The sequence below is a fragment of the Rana temporaria genome, chromosome 9 (genome assembly GCF_905171775.1).
Source record: "Rana temporaria chromosome 9, aRanTem1.1, whole genome shotgun sequence".
In the NCBI taxonomy this organism is placed as follows: Eukaryota; Metazoa; Chordata; class Amphibia; order Anura; family Ranidae; genus Rana; species Rana temporaria.
This window is the reverse complement of record NC_053497.1, coordinates 4,410,293-4,429,870: the sequence shown is the minus strand read 5'-3', so window position 1 is coordinate 4,429,870 and position 19,578 is coordinate 4,410,293. Positions and strand designations below refer to the sequence as shown.

The following is a 19,578-nucleotide window of genomic DNA, read 5'->3' as shown; positions in this document are numbered from 1 at the left end:
GTTCTATCCTGATATCCCATATGCTGATATCCCATATTATATCCTGATATCCCATATGCTGATATCCCATATTATATCCTGATATCCAATGATATATTCTGATATCCCATATGATATCCTGATATCCCATATTATATACTGATATCCCATGTTATATCCCGATATCCAATGATATATCCTGATATCCCATATGTTGATATTCCATATTATATCCTGATATCCCATGTTATATCCTGATATCCCATAATATATCCTGATATTCCATATTATATCATGATATCCCATATGCTGATATCCCATATTATATCCTGATATCCCATGTTATATCCTGATATCCCATATGCTGATATCCCATATGATATCCTGATATCCCATGTTATATCCTGATATCCAATGATATATCCTGATATCCCATATTATATGCTGATATCCCATATTATATCCTGATATCCCATGTTATACCCTCATATCCTATGCTATATCCTGATATCCCATGCTATATCCTGATATCCCATTCTATATCCTGATATCCCATGCTATATAATTATATTCTATGCTATATCCTGATATCCCATGCTATATCCTGATATCCCATGTTATACCCTCATATCCTATGCTATATCCTGATATCCCATATTATATCCCGATATCCCATATTATATCCTGATATCCCATGCTATATAATTATATTCTATGCTATATCCTGATATCCCATGCTATATCCTGATATCCCATGCTATATCCTGATATCCCATGTTATATCCTGATATCTCATATTATATCCTGATATCCCATGATATAATCTGATATCCCATTCTATATCCTGATATCCCATATTATACCCTCATATCCCATGCTATATCCTGATATCCCATGCTATATCCTGATATCCCATGTTATACCCTCATATCCCATGCTATATCCTGATATCCCATGTTATACCCTCATATCCCATGCTATATCCTGATATCCCATGTTATACCCTCATATCCCATCCTATATTCTGATATCCCATGCTATATCCTGATATCCCATGCTATATCCTGATATCCCATGCTATATCCTGATATCCCATGCTATATCCTATAGGAAGCCTTCTTGTCTGAAGGACACCTATCCCGACATCCCAGGTTTAATATTCCATCCGGAGCGATCAGAAGGGCTCTACACCAATATTTGTTGCCCTCTGGCCCCGGGCAGAGAGGACTCAATGTATTAAAGATTAGCAGGGATGCTCTGCAGGACTCCTCCTGGTGATGCTCTGCGGGGAGGTAATGAATGACATTTCTCTCGTGCGGATGACGGATCTGTGGAATCAAAGCCTATTTCCGCTTCCAAAGCCGATACGTTCCAGGGCCGGCCGAGGCTGAGAAGGAGACAGATTAATGGAGCGTCCTCTGTACCCAGACCCAGCGCAGCTTTCCCAATGATGTCAGCCGGGAGCAAGGGAGGGATGGAGCCCTATCCCTGCGAACATCCGGAGCCGACAAGTCATCCGGCTCCTGTATCCATGGCAACTAGAGGCGGATACCTCCCCACCATCAGCATCCCCCCCCCCCCTCCCCACCACCACCACCACCCTCCCTCCCTCCCTCCCGTCTCCATCTCTATCCTTCGCTCCCTGCCTCCCCCTCCCCACCATGTAGAAGATGGCTGGTTCCCTTTCGCTGGAGTGGCCTGGAAGGAAAAATCAGACAGGCACCCCTGACAGACCGTTTCCTGGTGCCATCTCCAGCTGGGTCGCCGCTAACGCCCAGCAGCCGAGCAGGTAAGGCTGGGATCATTTCCTGCGTTCCTTGTCTCATACCTGGAGGGGGTCAAGAGGCTCTTCCCATCTGTGTGTCCGTCCGTCTCCCCCCCCCCCCCCCGTCTAATGACATCTCTCGTTCCTCGTAGACCACCTCTCCTATAGCGATGGTTACCGTATCACGATATTTATGCCTAGGCACCCCTCCTCCCCACTCTCCATCGTTTTCTCCATCTACACTCCGTATCTCCAGGCAGTCATGTCTACCATCCTTTATTCCGTCTGTCACTCCACAAATGGCAGGAGGGGTGGTGTAGCCATACAGTAATGGGGAATTCAGGTTGAACACCATCTTATTCTCCACCTCATCAAACACCTCTAATGGTAGCTTGGGGGGAGGTGGGGGGGGGGGGGCTTCTGTTCCGCTGCCCCTAGCCTTCACCCATTCTCCACCAGAAGGGCCTTGGTGGTGGTGGTCCAGACTTTCTAGCTGTGAAAGGGTTACTGCACCTTTGTGTAAGGAGGCAGATTGTGAGGCTATTGAACCCCCGAAGAGGCTCCAGGCCTCCTTTGTGTGCGATGACGGTCCTATGCCAGCCCATTGTCTAGGCAGTATTGTTGTTGCAGGTACATAAAAGCTTCCTTAGACACTGGCCTTTCTATCGAATGTCTTACTGCAGCTTCTGCTGGGCTGGTTAACCCCCCCCCCCCTGCACGGGCATAGCCCCCTGTGTGCTACAGTGACCCCCCCCCCCCCTATGGGGGCTGCTGGGTTATGGCTGTAATGCCCACTTGGCATGCCAAGGCCTTGGAGATTGCAGCCAGGCCAGGGGGGTATCTAACACGCTTCCCCCCGAGAAAGGCATCCAGATCGTATAATAAAGGGGACGTGACACTGACAGCTGGCGTGTGTGCCAAGCATGCTGCATGAGAACCAAGGGGTAGGCATCCACTGCTTTACAATAATATTCACTGCTACGGCCTTTGTCACTGACAGTGAAGGCAAGCAGCACGTACAGCCCCTGGCAGAGATAGGCATCCAACGTTATGGCCTTTGTTACCAACATTAAAGGCAAGCAGCACGTACAGCCCTTGGCAGAGATAGGCATCCACCGTTGTGGCCTTTCTCATTGTCACCAACATTGAAGGCATGCAGCATGTACAGCCCTTGGCAAAGGTAGGCATCCAACGTTATGGCCTTTGTCACCAACATTGAAAGCAAGCAGCACGTACAGCCCTTGGCAGAGGTAGACATCCAACTTTATGGCCTTTGTCGCCAACATTAAAAGGCAAGCAGCACATACAGCCCTTGGCAGAGATAGGCATTCAACATTATGACTGTTGTCACCAACACTGAGGGCAAGCAGCATGTGCAGCCCTTGGCAGAGGTAGGCACCCACTGCTACGGCCTTTGCCACCGACACGGAAGACAAGCATTACTACAGCCCTGGCAGAGGTAGGAATCCACCGTTATGGCCTTTGTCACCATCATTGAAGCACATAGAGGCCTTGGCAGAGGTAGGCATCCAGCGTTAAGGCCTTTGTCACTAATATTGAAAGCAAGCAGCATGTGCAGCCCTTGGCAGAGATAGGCATTCACCGGTATGGCCTTTGTCACCAACAATGAAGGCAAGCATTCTGTACAGACTTTGGTAGAGATAGGCATCCACTATTACAGTCTTTGGCACTAACATTGAAGGAAAGCGGTACATATTGCCCTTGACGGAGATAGGCATCCACCATTAGGGCCTTTGTCACCGACATTGAATGCAGCGGCACATAAAGCCATTGGTAGAGAGGCCTTCGTTACCGAAATTGAAGTCAATCAGCATATACAGCCCATGGCAGAGGTAGACATCCACCATTATAGACTTTGTCACCAACTTTGAAGGCAAACGGCACATACAGCCCTTGACAGGGGTAGACCACATTCCACCGCTATGGCCTTTGTCACCAACATTGAAGGTTAGCAGCATGTACAACCCTTGGCAGAAATAGGCATTCGTTATTACAGCCTTTATCACCAAATTTCAAGGCAAGCAGAACATACAGCCCTTGGCAGAGGTAGGCACCCACCGTTACGGCCTTTGTCACCAGCAACAAAGGCAATCTTCACATACAGCTCCCCCTGCATAGACATAACCTCCTGTGCTCTGGAATGACCCTTCTATGGGGGCAGCTGGCCATGACTCTCTTGCCCAATTGGAATGCCAAGGCCTCTGAGATCACAGCCAGGCCAGGAGTGGGTATCTGAGGGGCTTATCCATGAAAAGCATTGCGATCCTATTATAAAGGGCACTGACAGCTGGCGTGTGTATATGTGTGCCAGGCATGATGCAGGAGAACCAAGAGAAGGCATGCAGTACATACAGCCCTGGTATCCAAGTTGTGGCCTGGGGCAAAATGTGGCCCTTTGGTACTTATGGACCTAACAACCAGTACCAAGAGCATTGTAAAGGATCTGAGTTAGCACTTATTTCCACCAGTCTGATGTAAGAAGGCCTCAGTCTCTAGAGACCCACCATAGGCAGGTCAAATTTTAATCCGAAAACCTGCTAAATTGGCCAGAATTCGAACCACCAGACCCAACAAAAGTTGAAAGTTAAGAATCAGTGGAGCACTATTAAAGTATCTAATGCCAACTGGTATTCCAGGTTCAAGTGGCCACCTGAGGGTTGAAACAAAGAGCCAACTTCTTATATTTGATCAGAAAACACAATGCTGAAATGTTCTTGTGCTAATCTGTATCTCTACAATTCTGGGACAGCCGCACTTCCCAATTACTTTGATTCTACATTATAGGAAAAAAGTTGGGATCGGAACTGCATAAGACATGCAGGGTTTTAGCAGAGGAGAAACTCTGGGATTGGGACTGCATTAGACATACAGGGATATTTCAGAGCAGAAACTCTGGGATTGGGACTGCATTAGATATACAGGGATATTTCAGAGCAGAAACTCTGGGATTGGGACTCCATTAGATATACAGGGATATAGCAGAGGAGAAACTCCGGGATCGGGATTGCATTAGACATACAGGGCTATAGCAGAGCAGAAACTCTGGGATTGGGACTGCATTAGACATACAGGGATATCGCAGAGGAGAAACTCTGGGATTGGCACTGCATTAGACATACAGGGATATAGCAGAGGAGAAAATCTGGGATTGGGACTGTGTTAGATATACAGGGTTATAGCAGAAGGGAAACTCTGGGATCAGGACTGCATTAGACATGCAGGGTTTTAGCAGAGGAGAAACTCTGGGATCGGAACTGCATTAGGCATACAGGGGTATAGCAGAAGAGACACTCTGGAATTGGGACTGCATTAGACATACAAGGTTTTAGCAGAGGAGAAACTCTGGGATTGGGACTGCATTAGACATACAGTGATATAGCAGAAAAGAAACTCCGGGATCAGGACTGCATTAGACATACAGGGATATTGCAGAGCAGAAACTCTGGGATTGGGACTGCATAGACATACAGAGCGTATAGAAGAAGAGAAACTCTGGGATCGGGACTGCATTAGACATACAGGACGTATAGAAGAAGAGAAACTCTGGGATCGGGACTGCATTAGACATACAAGGCATATAGAAGAAGAGAAACTCTGGGATCGGGACTGCATTAGACATACAGGGCGTATGGAAGAAGAGAAACTCTGGGATCGGGACTGCATTAGACATACAGGGCATATAGAAGAAGAGAAACTCTGGGATCGGGACTGCATTAGACATACAGGGTTATAGCAGAGGAGAAACTCTGGGATTGGGACTGCATTAGACACACAGGGTTATAGCAGAGGAGAAACTCTGGGATTGGGACTGCATTAGACACACAGGGATATAGCAGAGGAGAAACTCTGGGATCAGGACTGCATTAGACATACAGGGATATTTCAGAGCAGAAACTCTGGGATTGAGACTGTATTAGAAATACAGGGATATAGCAGAAAAGAAACTCCGGGATCGGAATTGCATTAGACATACAGGGATATAGCAGAAAAGAAACTCCGGGATCGGAATTGCATTAGACATACAGGGATATAGCAGAGGAGAAACTCTATAAATTTGGACTGCATTAGACACACAATGTTATAGCAGAGGAGAAACTCTGGGATCGGGACTGCATTAGATATGCAGGGTTTTAGCAGAGGAGAAACTCTGGGATTGGGACTGCATTAGACACACAGGGATATTTCAGAGCAGAAACTTTGGGATTGGGACTGTATTAGAAATACAGGGATATAGCAGAAAAGAAACTCCGGGATCGGAATTGCATTAGACATACAGGGATATAGCAGAGGAGAAACTCTATAAATTGGGACTGCATTAGACACACAATGTTATAGCAGAGGAGCAGAGGATTGGGACTGCATTAGATATGCAGGGCGTATAGAAGAAGAGAAACTCTGGGATCGGGACTGCATTAGACATACAGGGATATTTCAGAGCAGAAACTCTGGGATTGGGACTGTATTAGAAATACAGGGATATAGCAGAAGAGAAACTCCGGGATCAGGATTGCATTAGACATACAGGGCTATAGCAGAGGAGAAACTCTGTGATTGGGACTGCATTAGACATACAGGGATATAGCAGAGGAGAAACTCTATAAATTTGGACTGCATTAGACACAAAATGTTATAGCAGAGGAGAATCTCTGGGATCGGGACTGCATTAGACATGCAGGGTTTTAGCAGAGGAGAAACTCTGGGATCGGGACTGCATTAGACATGCAGGGTTTTAGCAGAGGAGAAACTCTGGGATTGGGACTGCATTAGACATACAGGGATATCGCAGAGGAGAAACTCTGGGATCGGGACTGCATTAGGCATACAGGCCGTATAGCAGAAGAGAAACTCTGGAATTGGGACTGCATTAGACATACAAGGTTATAGCAGAGGAGAAACTCTGGGATTGGGACTGCATTAGACATACAGGGATATAGCAGAAGAGAAACTCCGGGATCAGGACTGCATTAGACATACAGGGATATTGCAGAGCAGAAACTTTGGGATTGGGACTGCATTAGACATACAGGGCGTATATAAGAAGAGAAACTCTGGGATCGGGACTGCATTAGACATACAGGGCGTAAAGAAGAAGAGAAACTCTGGGATCGGGACTGCATTAGACATACAAGGATAATTTCAGTCTGTAGCAGACAAATCTATACTGCTAAGATGTATCTTCCCACACCGAGGGTGATCTTTGACTCAACCACCTGGCCATTGCCCACTGCCCCCCCCCCCCATTCAGCCATACTGTGACTTTTTGTCTGTTCCGACAGCTATTGCCCCCTATCCTCATCTGTGGTCTGCGATGGTTCCTAGCCTAAGGTAACTACCACCATTGAAACCAATGATGTGGGACCATTCTGCCCTTGGGGGCCACTATCCCAATCACACAAAAGACAAGAGGGGCCAGACTTTCCTGGGAGGCACGATCCCTCTGATGCCAATGATATGAGAGGCTATTTTCCCCTGGGGACCACAAACTCACTTACACCAATGAACTTTGGGGTCTGTTTTTCTCTTTGGGGCCACTATTCCACTGACACCAAAAATGGGAGGAGCTACTGACATCAATGAACTGTAGGGCTGTTTTCCCCTGGGGGGCCACAATCCCACTGACATCAATGAACAGAGTGGCTGTTTTCTCCTGGGGGCCACAATCCCACGGACACCAATGAACAGAGTGGCTGTGTTCTCCTGGGGGCCACAATCCCACTGACACCAATGAACTGTAGGGCTGTTTTCCCCTGGGGGGGGGCACAATCCCACTGACATCAATGAACAGAGTGGCTGTTTTCCCCTGGGGGGCCACGATCCCACTGACATCAATGAACAGAGTGGTTGTTTTCTTCTGGGGGGCCACAATCCCACTGACACCAATGAACTGTAGGGCTGTTTTCCCCTGGGGGGGGCCACAATCCAACTGACATCAATGAACAGAGTGGCTGTTTTCCCCTGGAGGGCTACAATCCCACTGACACCAATGAACTGATGGAATGTTTTCCCCTGGGGGCCACAATCCCACTAACGCCAATAATTTAGGGTTTGTTTTTCCCTGGTAACTATAATCCCACTAACATAATATATTTTGGGAGCTATTCTCCCCTTGGATACACAGTCCCACTGACATCAATGAACTGTGGGGCTGTTTTACCCAGGGGGCCACAAGCCTACTGACACCTTTCATTTGGGAAGCTATTCTTCCCTGGGGGCCACAAGCCCCCTGACAGCATTCATTTGGGGAGCTAATCTCTCCTGGGGGGGGGTAACAACCTGCACTCACAACAACCATTGGTGAAGATATTCTCCTCTGGGGGCCACAAGCCCACTGGCACCATTCATTTGGGGAACTATTCTCTACTTGGGGGCCAAAATCCCCCTCACACTATTTATTTGGGGAGCCATGTTCTCCGGCGGTCACAAGCCCACTGGCACCATTCATTTGGGGAGCTATTCTCCCCTGGGGGCCACAAGCCCAACGATACCACCAATTTCGGGAGCTATTCTTTCCTGGGGGCCACAAGCCCACTGACAGCATTCATTTTGGGAGTTATTCTCCCAAAATGGGGGGGGGGGCACAATCCTACAACATCACCAATTATGGGGGCTATTCTCTCATGGGGGCCACAATCCCTCTGATACCATTTTTTTGGGGAGCTATTCTTTCCTGGGAGGGGGGGGCACAAGCTGACACTGACACCAATAATTGGGGACATATTCTTTTTTGGGGGCCACAAACCCACTGACACCATTAATTTGGGGAGCAATTTCTCTAGCCTGTCCATATACTACCCTATCTATATACTACCCTAGCCTGTCCATATACTACCCTATCTATATACTACCCTAGCCTGTCCATATACTACCCTATCTATATACTACCCTAGCCTGCCCCTATACTGCCCTAGACTGTATACTACCACAGTCTGCTCCCCCCTATACTGCCATAGCCTGTCTATATACTACCCTAGCCTGCCCCTATACTGCCCTAGCCTGTCTATATACTACCCCAGTCTGCTCCCCCCTATACTACCCTAGCCTGCCCCTATACTGCCCTAGCCTGTCTATATACTACCCTAGCCTGCCCCTATACTGCCCTAGCCTGTCTATATACTACCCCAGTCTGCTCCCCCCTATACTACCCTAGCCTGCCCCTATACTGCCCTAGCCTGTCTATATACTACCCTAGCCTGCCCCTATACTGCCCTAGCCTGTCTATATACTACCCCAGTCTGCTCCCCCCTATACTACCCTAGCCTGCCCCTTAACTGCCCTAGCCTGTCTATATACTACCCTAGCCTGCCCCTATACTGCCCTAGCCTGTCTATATACTACCCCAGTCTGCTCCCCCCTATACTACCCTAGCCTGCCCCTATACTGCCCTAGCCTGTCTATATACTACCCTAGCCTGCCCCTATACTGCCCTAGCCTGTCTATATACTACCCTAGCCTGCCCCTATACTGCCCTAGCCTGTCTATATACTACCCCAGTATGCTCCCCCCTATACTACTCTAGCCTGTCCGTATAATACCCTATCTATATACTACCCAAGCCTGCTCCTATACTGCCCTAGACTGTCAATACTGTATACTGTACAACTACAGTCTGCTCCCCCTATACTACCCTAGCCTGAATGAATGAATGGAGCGACTTGTAAAGCGCTACACATGCGAACTGAATCGCCTCTAGGCGCTTTTTGCAGCCAGTGTCTGCTCGGCTGGTGCGGTCATTTTACCCCGTAGGGTCTCGACACGCTTGGGACACACAGTTGTACACACATATATACTGTACTGGGCCAATTTGGACAAGATCCAATTTACCTACCAGCATGTCTTTGGAGTGTGGGAGGAAACCGGAGTACCCGGAGGAAACCCACGCAGACACAGGGAGTACATGCAAACTCCAGGCAGATGGTGTCGTGGTCGGGATTCAAACCAGCGACCCTTTTGCTGCTAGGTGAAAGTGCTTACCACTACACCACTGTGCAGCCTGTCTATATGCTACCCAAGCCTGCCCCTATATTGCCCTAGCCTGTCCATTTACTACCCTAGAATGTCTATATACAACCCTAGCCTGTCTATATTCTACCCAAGTATGCCCCTATACTACCCTAGCCTGTCCCTATACTGCCCTAGCCTGCCCCTATACTACCCTAGCCTGTCCCTATACTGCCCTAGCCTGTCCCTATACTACCCTAGCCTGTCCCTATACTGCCCTAGACTGTCTATATACTACCCCAGCCTGCCCCTATACTACCAAAGCCTGTCTATATTCTACTCCAGCCTGTCCATATACTAGCCTAGCCAGTACATATACTACTCTAGACTGTCTATATACTACCCCAGCCTGACCCTATACTGCCCTAGACTGTCTATATACTAACCAAGCCTGCCCCTATACTACCCTAGCCTGTCTATATACTACCCAAGCCTGTCCTTATACTACCCTAGCCTGTCCATATACTACCCTAGGCTGTCCCTATACTGCCCTAGACTGTCTATATACTACCACAGTCTGCTCCCCCTATACTACCCCAGCCTGTCCATATACTACCTTAGCCTGTCCATATACTACCCTAGCCTGCCCCTTGGAATCAAACTTAATGGTATGTCATAATTTTTTTTTTTTGGGGGGGGGGGGGGGGCAGCAGCATTTCATTACATTATGGACCCAGGCAGCACAATGTCTTGGCCCAGCCCTGCAACCACCACCATCAGTGGACTGACCTGTCCTAGCCTGTCTATATACTACCCTAGCCTGTCTATATACTACCCTAGCCTGTCTATATATTACCTTAGCCTGTCTATATACTACCCTAGCCTGTCTATATACTACCCTAGGATGTCTATATACTACCATAGCCTGTCTATATACTACCCTAGGCTGTCTATATACTACCCTAGCCTGTCTATATATTACCTTAGCCTGTCTATATACTACCCTAGCCTGTCTATATACTACCCTAGGATGTCTATATACTACCATAGCCTGTCTATATACTACCCTAGGCTGTCTATATACTACCCTAGGCTGTCTATATACTACCAAAGCCTGCCCCTATACTACCCTAGCCTGTCTATATACTACCAAAGCCTGCCCCTATACTACCCTAGCCTGTCTATATACTACCCTAGGCTATCTATATACTACCCTAGCCTGTCTATATACTACCCTAGGCTGTCTATATACTACCCTAGCCTGTCTATATACTACCCTAGGCTGTCTATATACTACCCTAGCCTGTCTATACACTACCCTAGCCTGTCTATATACTACCCTAGGCTGTCTATATACTACCCTAGGCTGTCTATAGCCTGTCCCTATACTGCCCTAGCCCGCCCCTTGGAATTAAACATGATGGTATGTCAGGGCCGTCTTAATAGCATCATGGGCCCCTGGGCAGGGTAATGCTCTGGGGCCCCTACAATGATGACAGTGCAGGTGAACAGACATCAAGTAGGTAGGGGGCAGACTGCCCCCCCTGTGTATCTATCACTCTCAGTTCCATCATGGGGGCCCCAATTTCGGGGCAGTGTGAGCTCAAGGACAAGCTGCTTTGGGGAAAGTGCAAGGGCCCCCCATGCAGTCGGGCCCCTGGGCAGTGCCCAGGTGTGCCCTCTCATTAAGACAGCCCTGTGGTATGTCATATCATTTGTTTTGGGGGGGGGGGGCAGCAAATTGTCATTATAGACCCAGGCAGCACAATGTTTTGGGCAACCACCACTTCCCACCCCCACCACCATCAGTGGACTGATTCCACCCCCCCCCCCCCCCCACACCCCACACCCCCTCCTCCGCCACTACTCCAACACCGGCAGTGGACTGAACCCCGAAAATATATCAAAATCATGCTTTTTTAAAAGGGGGGGGCCCTTCATGGCTTCTTGCACTGGGGCCCTGAAGGTTCTAGTTATGCTTTTGAATTGAAGTCCAATGAATGAGAGGGGCGGGCCAAGCACTCTCAGGCTGGGGACGTAAGGCCTAGAGATAATGCTTCGTGCCGCAGCTTCTCATGCACATGGTGAGAAGCTCACAGTGTGCGGTGAAATCAGAAAGAAGTCATTTCAGTCCAGCAGAGGAGCCGGTACAACTTTGCAAGACTGAAGGTAGGATTGAACTTGTCCAAAAGGCCTCCGCTTCCAGCCCCCGGGGGGAGAAAATATGTCAGGGTGTGTGTGGGCGTGTAGACTTTCTGTTTCAATATTTTTCTTGAATTTTCAGAGTAAACATAACAAGCTGGCGGTTCGCCCACACAGGGGCGGAGCTAAACAGTCACATTCTAAGAACAAGTACAAATAGGCAAGGTATAATATTATGTCGGCAAGGGATTAGCCAAAACTAAGGAGGACCAGTAGGAAAGTCAAAGCAATAATTGCTATTATTGCCAAGATGTCCTCTAAGGATGGGGGGGCAATCCCAAAGGGGGGGGGCAATCCCCAATGATAAGTCTCATCTGGTAAAATGAAAGGAAGAACAAAGAATAAGAAAGGAAGGGAGAGGAAAGCAAGAAAGGAGAGAGGAGCAAGAGGGGAAAAGGTATCACAGACTCAGGACCGGGGCGGACAACCAGGGCTGTCTTAATAAGAGGGCACACCTGGGCACTGCCCAGGGGCCCCAGCTTCATGGGGGCCCCTGCACTTTCCCCAAAGCAGCTGGTCCTTGAGCCCCATGCAGCTTGAATGCTTGGGACTCAGCAGGGAGGGGCTGGGCCAGAGCACCAGTGATGCTCTGACCCCGCCCCATGCAGCTTCAATGCTTGGGACTCCATGGAAGAGATGTAGAGAGGCCACAGTGTTGGGGGTATCAGGGATGTAGTGGGGTCACAATTCAAGGGGTATCTTATGCTATATGGTTACAGTGCTGGGGGAACATCTGCGGTGTAGAGGGGTCAGAGTACTGGGGGAATATCTGGGATGTAGAGAGGTCAGTGCTGTGGGCATATCTGGGGTGTAGACGGGTAAAAGTGTTGGGGGGATTTCTGGGGTGTAGAGGGGTCAGAGTGTTGGAGGATATCTGGGGTGTAGAGGGGTTTACCTGCACTGTCTCCATTGTAGGGGCCCCAGAGCATTACTTTGCCCAGGGGCCCATGATGCTATTAAGACGACCCTGCGGACAACACCTTTAAAGGCTTGGAACTAGTGGGAAGTAAGGATGGGAAGTGGAACCTTAACCATGACTCCCAGACTTTGTGAAAGTTTGGGCGTAAATCCTTAAGAATACTTGACCATTGACCTTCATAGCGTTTTTTCACACCCATGGAAGGCAACCTTCCATACAGACAGGCTAGGGTAGTATATGGACAGGCTAGGGTAGTATAAGGGCAGGCTGGGGTAGTATATAGACAGGCTGGGGTAGTATAGGGACAGGCTAGGGTAGTATATGGACAGGCTGGGGTAGTATAGGGACAGGCTAGGGTAGTATATGGACAGGCTAGGGTAGTATATGGACAGGCTAGGTGTATAGATCACTACACTAGGGTAGTATATGGACAGGCTGGGGTAGTATATGGACAGGCTAGGGTAGTATAGGGACAGGCTAGGGTAGTATATGGACAGGCTAGGGTAGTATATGGACAGGCTATGGTAGTATATGGGCAGCCTAGGGTAGTATAGGGACAGGCTAGGGTAGTATATGGACAGGCTAGGGTAGTAAATGGACAGGCTAGGGTAGTATATGGGCAGGCTAGGGCAGTATAGGGCAGGCTTGGGTAGTATATATACAGGCTAGGGTAGTATAGGGGCAGGCTGGGGTAGTATATAGACAGGCTAGAGCTGTATAGGGCAGGCTTAGATAGTATATAGACAGGCTAGGGTGGTATAGAGACAGGCTAGGGTAGTATATTTACAGGATAGAGCAGTATAGGGGCAGGCTGGGGTAGTATATAGATAGGCTAGGGCAGTATAGGGGCAGAATGTGGTATCATATAGACCAGTGTTTCTCAACTCCAGTCCTCAAGGCGCACCAACAGGTCATGTTTTCAGGATTTCCCTCAGATGAAATGGCTGTGGTAATTTTCTAAGGCAGTGAAACTGATTAAATCCCCTGTGCAAAATGATGGAAAGCCTGAAAACATGACCTGTTGGGGCGCCTTGAGGACTGGAGTTGAGAAACACTGATATAGACAGTCTAGGGCAGTATAGGGGCAGGCTGGGTTAGTATATGGACAAGCTAGGGTAGTATAGGAGTCTTCTAAGTGGACAAGTAGACATTAAATGGCTTTCAGGGTTGACCCTCAGGCTCTTAACTCTTTAAAAATAAATGTTTTTAGCTGATTGAAGTGGAGAGTTCAACTGGGCTTTAATCATAACTGCCCTGAGGGGTGCTTTTTATATATTTGCCCGCCTGGAGGTCTCCCTAAAGGCCAATAGGAAGGTGTATCATTAAGACGGACGAAGGTCGTGTGAGCACCACCAGAGGAGCTAGAAAGGAAAGTGCTGCTCTCAATAAAACGTTAGATAAGGTGCCCTGGTAACTCTTCCACCATTGCAGAATAGATTAGGGGGAGGAGATGGAGTACCTTATTGGGTTTCTCTGTAACCCCTCTTGTCCCTAATTTGCCCTCTACATCTTCTCACTGATCACCAATGTAAGGAACATTCTTCCCACTGATCACCAATGTAAGGGACATTCTTCTCACTGATCACCAATGTAAGGGACATTCTTCTCACTGATCACCAATGTAAGGGACATTCTTCTCACTGATCACCAATGTAAGGGACATTCTTCTCACTGATCACCAATGTAAGGATCATTCTTCTCACTGACCACCAATGTAAGGAACATTCTTCCCACTGATCACCAATGTAAGGAACATTCTTCCCACTGATCACCAATGTAAGGGACATCTTCCCACTGATCACCAATGTAAGGGACATTCTTCTCACTGATCACCAATGTAAGGGACATTCTTCTCACTGATCACCAATGTAAGGAACATTCTTCCCACTGATCACCAATGTAAGGAACATTCTTCTCACTGATCACCAATGTAAGGGACATTCTTCTCACTGATCACCAATGTAAGGAACATTCTTCCCACTGATCACCAATGTAAGGAACATTCTTCTCACTGATCACCAATGTAAGGAACATTCTTCTCACTGATCACCAATGTAAGGGACATTCTTCCCACTGATCACCAATGTAAGGGACATTCTTCCCACTGATCACCAATGTAAGGAACATTCTTCCCACTGATCACCAATGTAAGGAACATTCTTCCCACTGATCACCAATGTAAGGAACATTCTTCTCACTGATCACCAATGTAAGGGACATTCTTCTCACTGATCACCAATGTAAGGGACATTCTTCCCACTGATCACCAATGTAAGGGACATTCTTCTCACTGATCACCAATGTAAGGGACATTCTTCTCACTGATCACCAATGTAAGGGACATTCTTCCCACTGATCACCAATGTAAGGGACATTCTTCCCACTGATCACCAATGTAAGGAACATTCTTCTCACTGATCACCAATGTAAGGATCATTCTTCTCACTGACCACCAATGTAAGGAACATTCTTCCCACTGATCACCAATGTAAGGAACATTCTTCCCACTGATCACCAATGTAAGGGACATCTTCCCACTGATCACCAATGTAAGGGACATTCTTCTCACTGATCACCAATGTAAGGGACATTCTTCTCACTGATCACCAATGTAAGGAACATTCTTCCCACTGATCACCAATGTAAGGAACATTCTTCTCACTGATCACCAATGTAAGGGACATTCTTCTCACTGATCACCAATGTAAGGAACATTCTTCCCACTGATCACCAATGTAAGGAACATTCTTCTCACTGATCACCAATGTAAGGAACATTCTTCTCACTGATCACCAATGTAAGGGACATTCTTCCCACTGATCACCAATGTAAGGGACATTCTTCCCACTGATCACCAATGTAAGGAACATTCTTCCCACTGATCACCAATGTAAGGAACATTCTTCCCACTGATCACCAATGTAAGGGACATTCTTCTCACTGATCACCAATGTAAGGGACATTCTTCCCACTGATCACCAATGTAAGGAACATTCTTCTCACTGATCTCCAATGTAAGGAACATTCTTCTCACTGATCACCAATGTAAGGGACATTCTTCCAACTGATCACCAATGTAAGGAACATTCTTCTCACTGATCACCAATGTAAGGGACATTCTTCTCACTGATCACCAATGTAAGGGACATTCTTCTCACTGATCGCCAATGTAAGGGACATTCTTCCCACTGATCACCAATGTAAGGGACATTCTTCCCACTGATCACCAATGTAAGGGACATTCTTCCCACTGATCACCAATGTAAGGAACATTCTTCCCACTGATCACCAATGTAAGGAACATTCTTCTCACTGATCACCAATGTAAGGGACATTCTTCTCACTGATCACCAATGTAAGGGACATTCTTCCCACTGATCACCAATGTAAGGGACATTCTTCTCACTGATCACCAATGTAAGGGACATTCTTCTCACTGATCACCAATGTAAGGGACATTCTTCCCACTGATCACCAATGTAAGGAACATTCTTTCCACTGATCACCAATGTAAGGAACATTCTTCTCACTGATCACCAATGTAAGGGACATTCTTCTCACTGATCACCAATGTAAGGAACATTCTTCTCACTGATCACCAATGTAAGGGACATTCTTCCCACTGATCACCAATGTAAGGAACATTCTTCTCACTGATCACCAATGTAAGGAACATTCTTCTCACTGATCACCAATGTAAGGGACATTCTTCTCACTGATCACCAATGTAAGGGACATTCTTCCCACTGATCACCAATGTAAGGAACATTCTTCCCACTGATCACCAATGTAAGGAACATTCTTCTCACTGATCACCAATGTAAGGGACATTCTTCTCACTGATCACCAATGTAAGGTACATTCTTCTCACTGATCACCAATGTAAGGAACATTCTTCCCACTGATCACCAATGTAAGGAACATTCTTCTCACTGATCACCAATGTAAGGAACATTATTCCCACTGATCACCAATGTAAGGAACATTCTTCTCACTGATCACCAATGTAAGGGACATTCTTCTCACTGATCACCAATGTAAGGAACATTCTTCTCACTGATCACCAATGTAAGGAACATTCTTCCCACTGATCACCAATGTAAGGGACATTCTTCTCACTGATCACCAATGTAAGGGACATTCTTCTCACTGATCACCAATGTAAGGGACATTCTTCTCACTGATCACCAATGTAAGGAACATTCTTCTCACTGATCACCAATGTAAGGGACATTCTTCTCACTGATCACCAATGTAAGGAACATTCTTCTCACTGATCACCAATGTAAGGAACATTCTTCTCACTGATCACCAATGTAAGGGGCATTCTTTACACTGACCACTAATGTAAGGGGCATTCTTCCCATTGATCACCAATGTAAGGGACACTTTGCCCTACCTTGACACTGTAGGCACCATCCCCACCTAAAAATATGGCTTCCCATGTGGCCTTACAAACTGTTGAGTGCCTAACTCTCCCGCTAGGTCTCCAATCAGACCTTCTCTTCATCCAAACTCCTCTTGACTTCTCCCCACTCCACCCTACCCTGACACTGTAGGCACTGACTCCACTCCAGATACACCCATGGCTTCCCATGTGGCCATAAAAACTGTTGAAGCCCTAGCTCTTCAACAAAGGGCTCCAACCAGACCTCTTCTTCTCTCTTCAAACTACTCTTGACTCTACCCCTCTGCCCTACCTTGACTGTGTAGGCACCAACCTCACCCGAGCTACACCTAAGGTTTCCCATGTGGCCATACAAACTGTTAAGGACCCAACTCTCCCACAAGGGCTACTATCCGATCTCTTCTTCTCTCTTCAAACTACTCTTGACTCTTCCCCACTCCATCCTATCCTGACACTGTAGGCACCAACCCCACCCCAGTTACACCAATGGCTTCTTATGCAGCCTTACAAACTGTTATGGGGCCTAAATCTTCCTCAAGGGCTCCAATCAGACCTTTATCCAAACTACTCTTGACTCTTCCCCAGTCCACCCTACCCTAAGACTGTAGGCACCAACCCCACCCAAGCTATATCTATGGCTTCCCATGTAGCTTTAGAGTGAGTGAGTAACTTGTATAGCGCTACACGTGCAAACTAAATTGCCTCAGGGCGCTTTTTGCATCCTGTGTCTTCAGAAGAGGTGGGTCTTAAGTTTTTTATGAAGGCCCGATGGTTTTCTTCCACGCGGATGTCCGTAGGTAGAGCGTTCCATAGCCATGGTCCTTGGACTGCAAATGTTCGTTCTCCTTTAGATTTGTAGCAGGTCTTGGGGATGTGGAGGAGGTTTTGGTTAGTCAACCGGAGGGCACCACTAGGGGTGTAGTGTTTTATTTTATCACATAGGTATTGAGGAACGTTTCCTTGTGTGCATTTGTGAGTGAGGCAGAGGGTCTTGAATGTAACCCGATCCTTCACGGCCAGCCAATGGAGGGTCCCGAGGGACGGGGTGATTGATCCCCAGGGTTTTTCCCTGTTACCAGTCTGGCTGCCGTGTTCTGGACGACTTGTAGACGCAAAATTTGGTATTTGGGGAATCCAAGGTAGAGGGAGTCGGGAATTGATGATTGTTCCAACTACTACTTTACAAACTGTTGAGGTCCTAATGTAAGGGCTACATTCAGATCTCCTCCTCTCTCTAAACTACTCTTGACTTTAACCCCAACCTGCTCTACCCTAACACTCAGGGATGGACTGGCCATTGGGACTACAGGGAGTTTCCCGATGGGCTGATGGCTCAGTGGGCCGGCTTCAGTGACGGCAGACCGCCGCCCCCCCCCCCAGCTCCTCAGTTTTTCCTTTACCGCAGCGCTCACCTCCTCTCCCTCCCCGCAACGCTCACCTGGGGAGGAACAGAGAAACAGGGGGAGGACCAGAGGAGCAGGGGGGGCGACAGAGGAGCATGGGGGGAGGGGACAGACAGCTGACTCGACAGCTATGGCCTGGGAGTTTCTCACTTCTGCCTAATCTTGTCCCATAAGGGGGGGGGGCACCGAACTGATTCTTTGCCCGGGTAAAATAATGTTTAGCTTCCCCACTGGTACTGCCTATGAGGCCCCGTACACACGGCCGAGAAACTCGACGAGCAAAACACATCGTTTTGCAGGTCGAGTTTCTTGTGAAGCCGCCGAGGATCTCGGCGGGCCAACTTTTCCCATTGAGGAACGAGGAAATAGAGAACATGTTCTCTATTTGGCCCGACGAGATCCTCGTCGGTTTCCTCGGCCGAAAGTGTACACACGGCCGGGTTTCTCGGCAGAATACGGCTCCGATCGAGTTTCTGGCTGAAATTCTGCCGAGAAACTCGGTCGTGTGTACCGGGCCTAAGACTACCAGTACCAGCCGTTCTACTCTAATAAAGTAGAGTGGCTAGTGAAGAGGGAGAGGGGGCTTGGGTGGCTGGGGGGGGGGGGGGCGGGAGTTGTCCAGCCGCCATGGGAGAGACCTGTCAAAGTGGGCCTGTTTGGATGAAGTCCAGGGCCCAGTTCAGCCCTGCTAACCCTGTAGGCACCGACCCCACCCAAACTATACTCATGGCTTTCCATGTGGCCTTGCAAATTGAAATTGCAAACTATCAATTGATCCATGTGCCCCAACGGCACTGTATTTGTATGGGGTGAGGGCTCACCAAAGGATGCTCTGAAGGGCCAATTCAACAGGGTTGCCAATTCAGGCCTGCAAGAAACATCTCTAAACTTCAACACTTATCCAAACCCCCCCCAAAAAATCTAAAATACCCTAAAAAAAGTC

General features: G+C 47.8%; 1 protein-coding gene across 1 annotated transcript in view; it reads left to right on the top strand.

The window, feature by feature from the left end:
- The first annotated feature begins 1,584 nt into the window (after nt 1-1,584).
- Nucleotides 1,585-19,578, top strand: part of GPR173 (G protein-coupled receptor 173) — a 32,282-nt gene continuing 14,288 nt past the window's right edge. The window contains exon 1 of the mRNA XM_040322706.1: nt 1,585-1,768. The gene's annotated coding sequence lies outside the window, so the exon portion shown is untranslated. The remainder of the gene's footprint in view (nt 1,769-19,578) is intronic.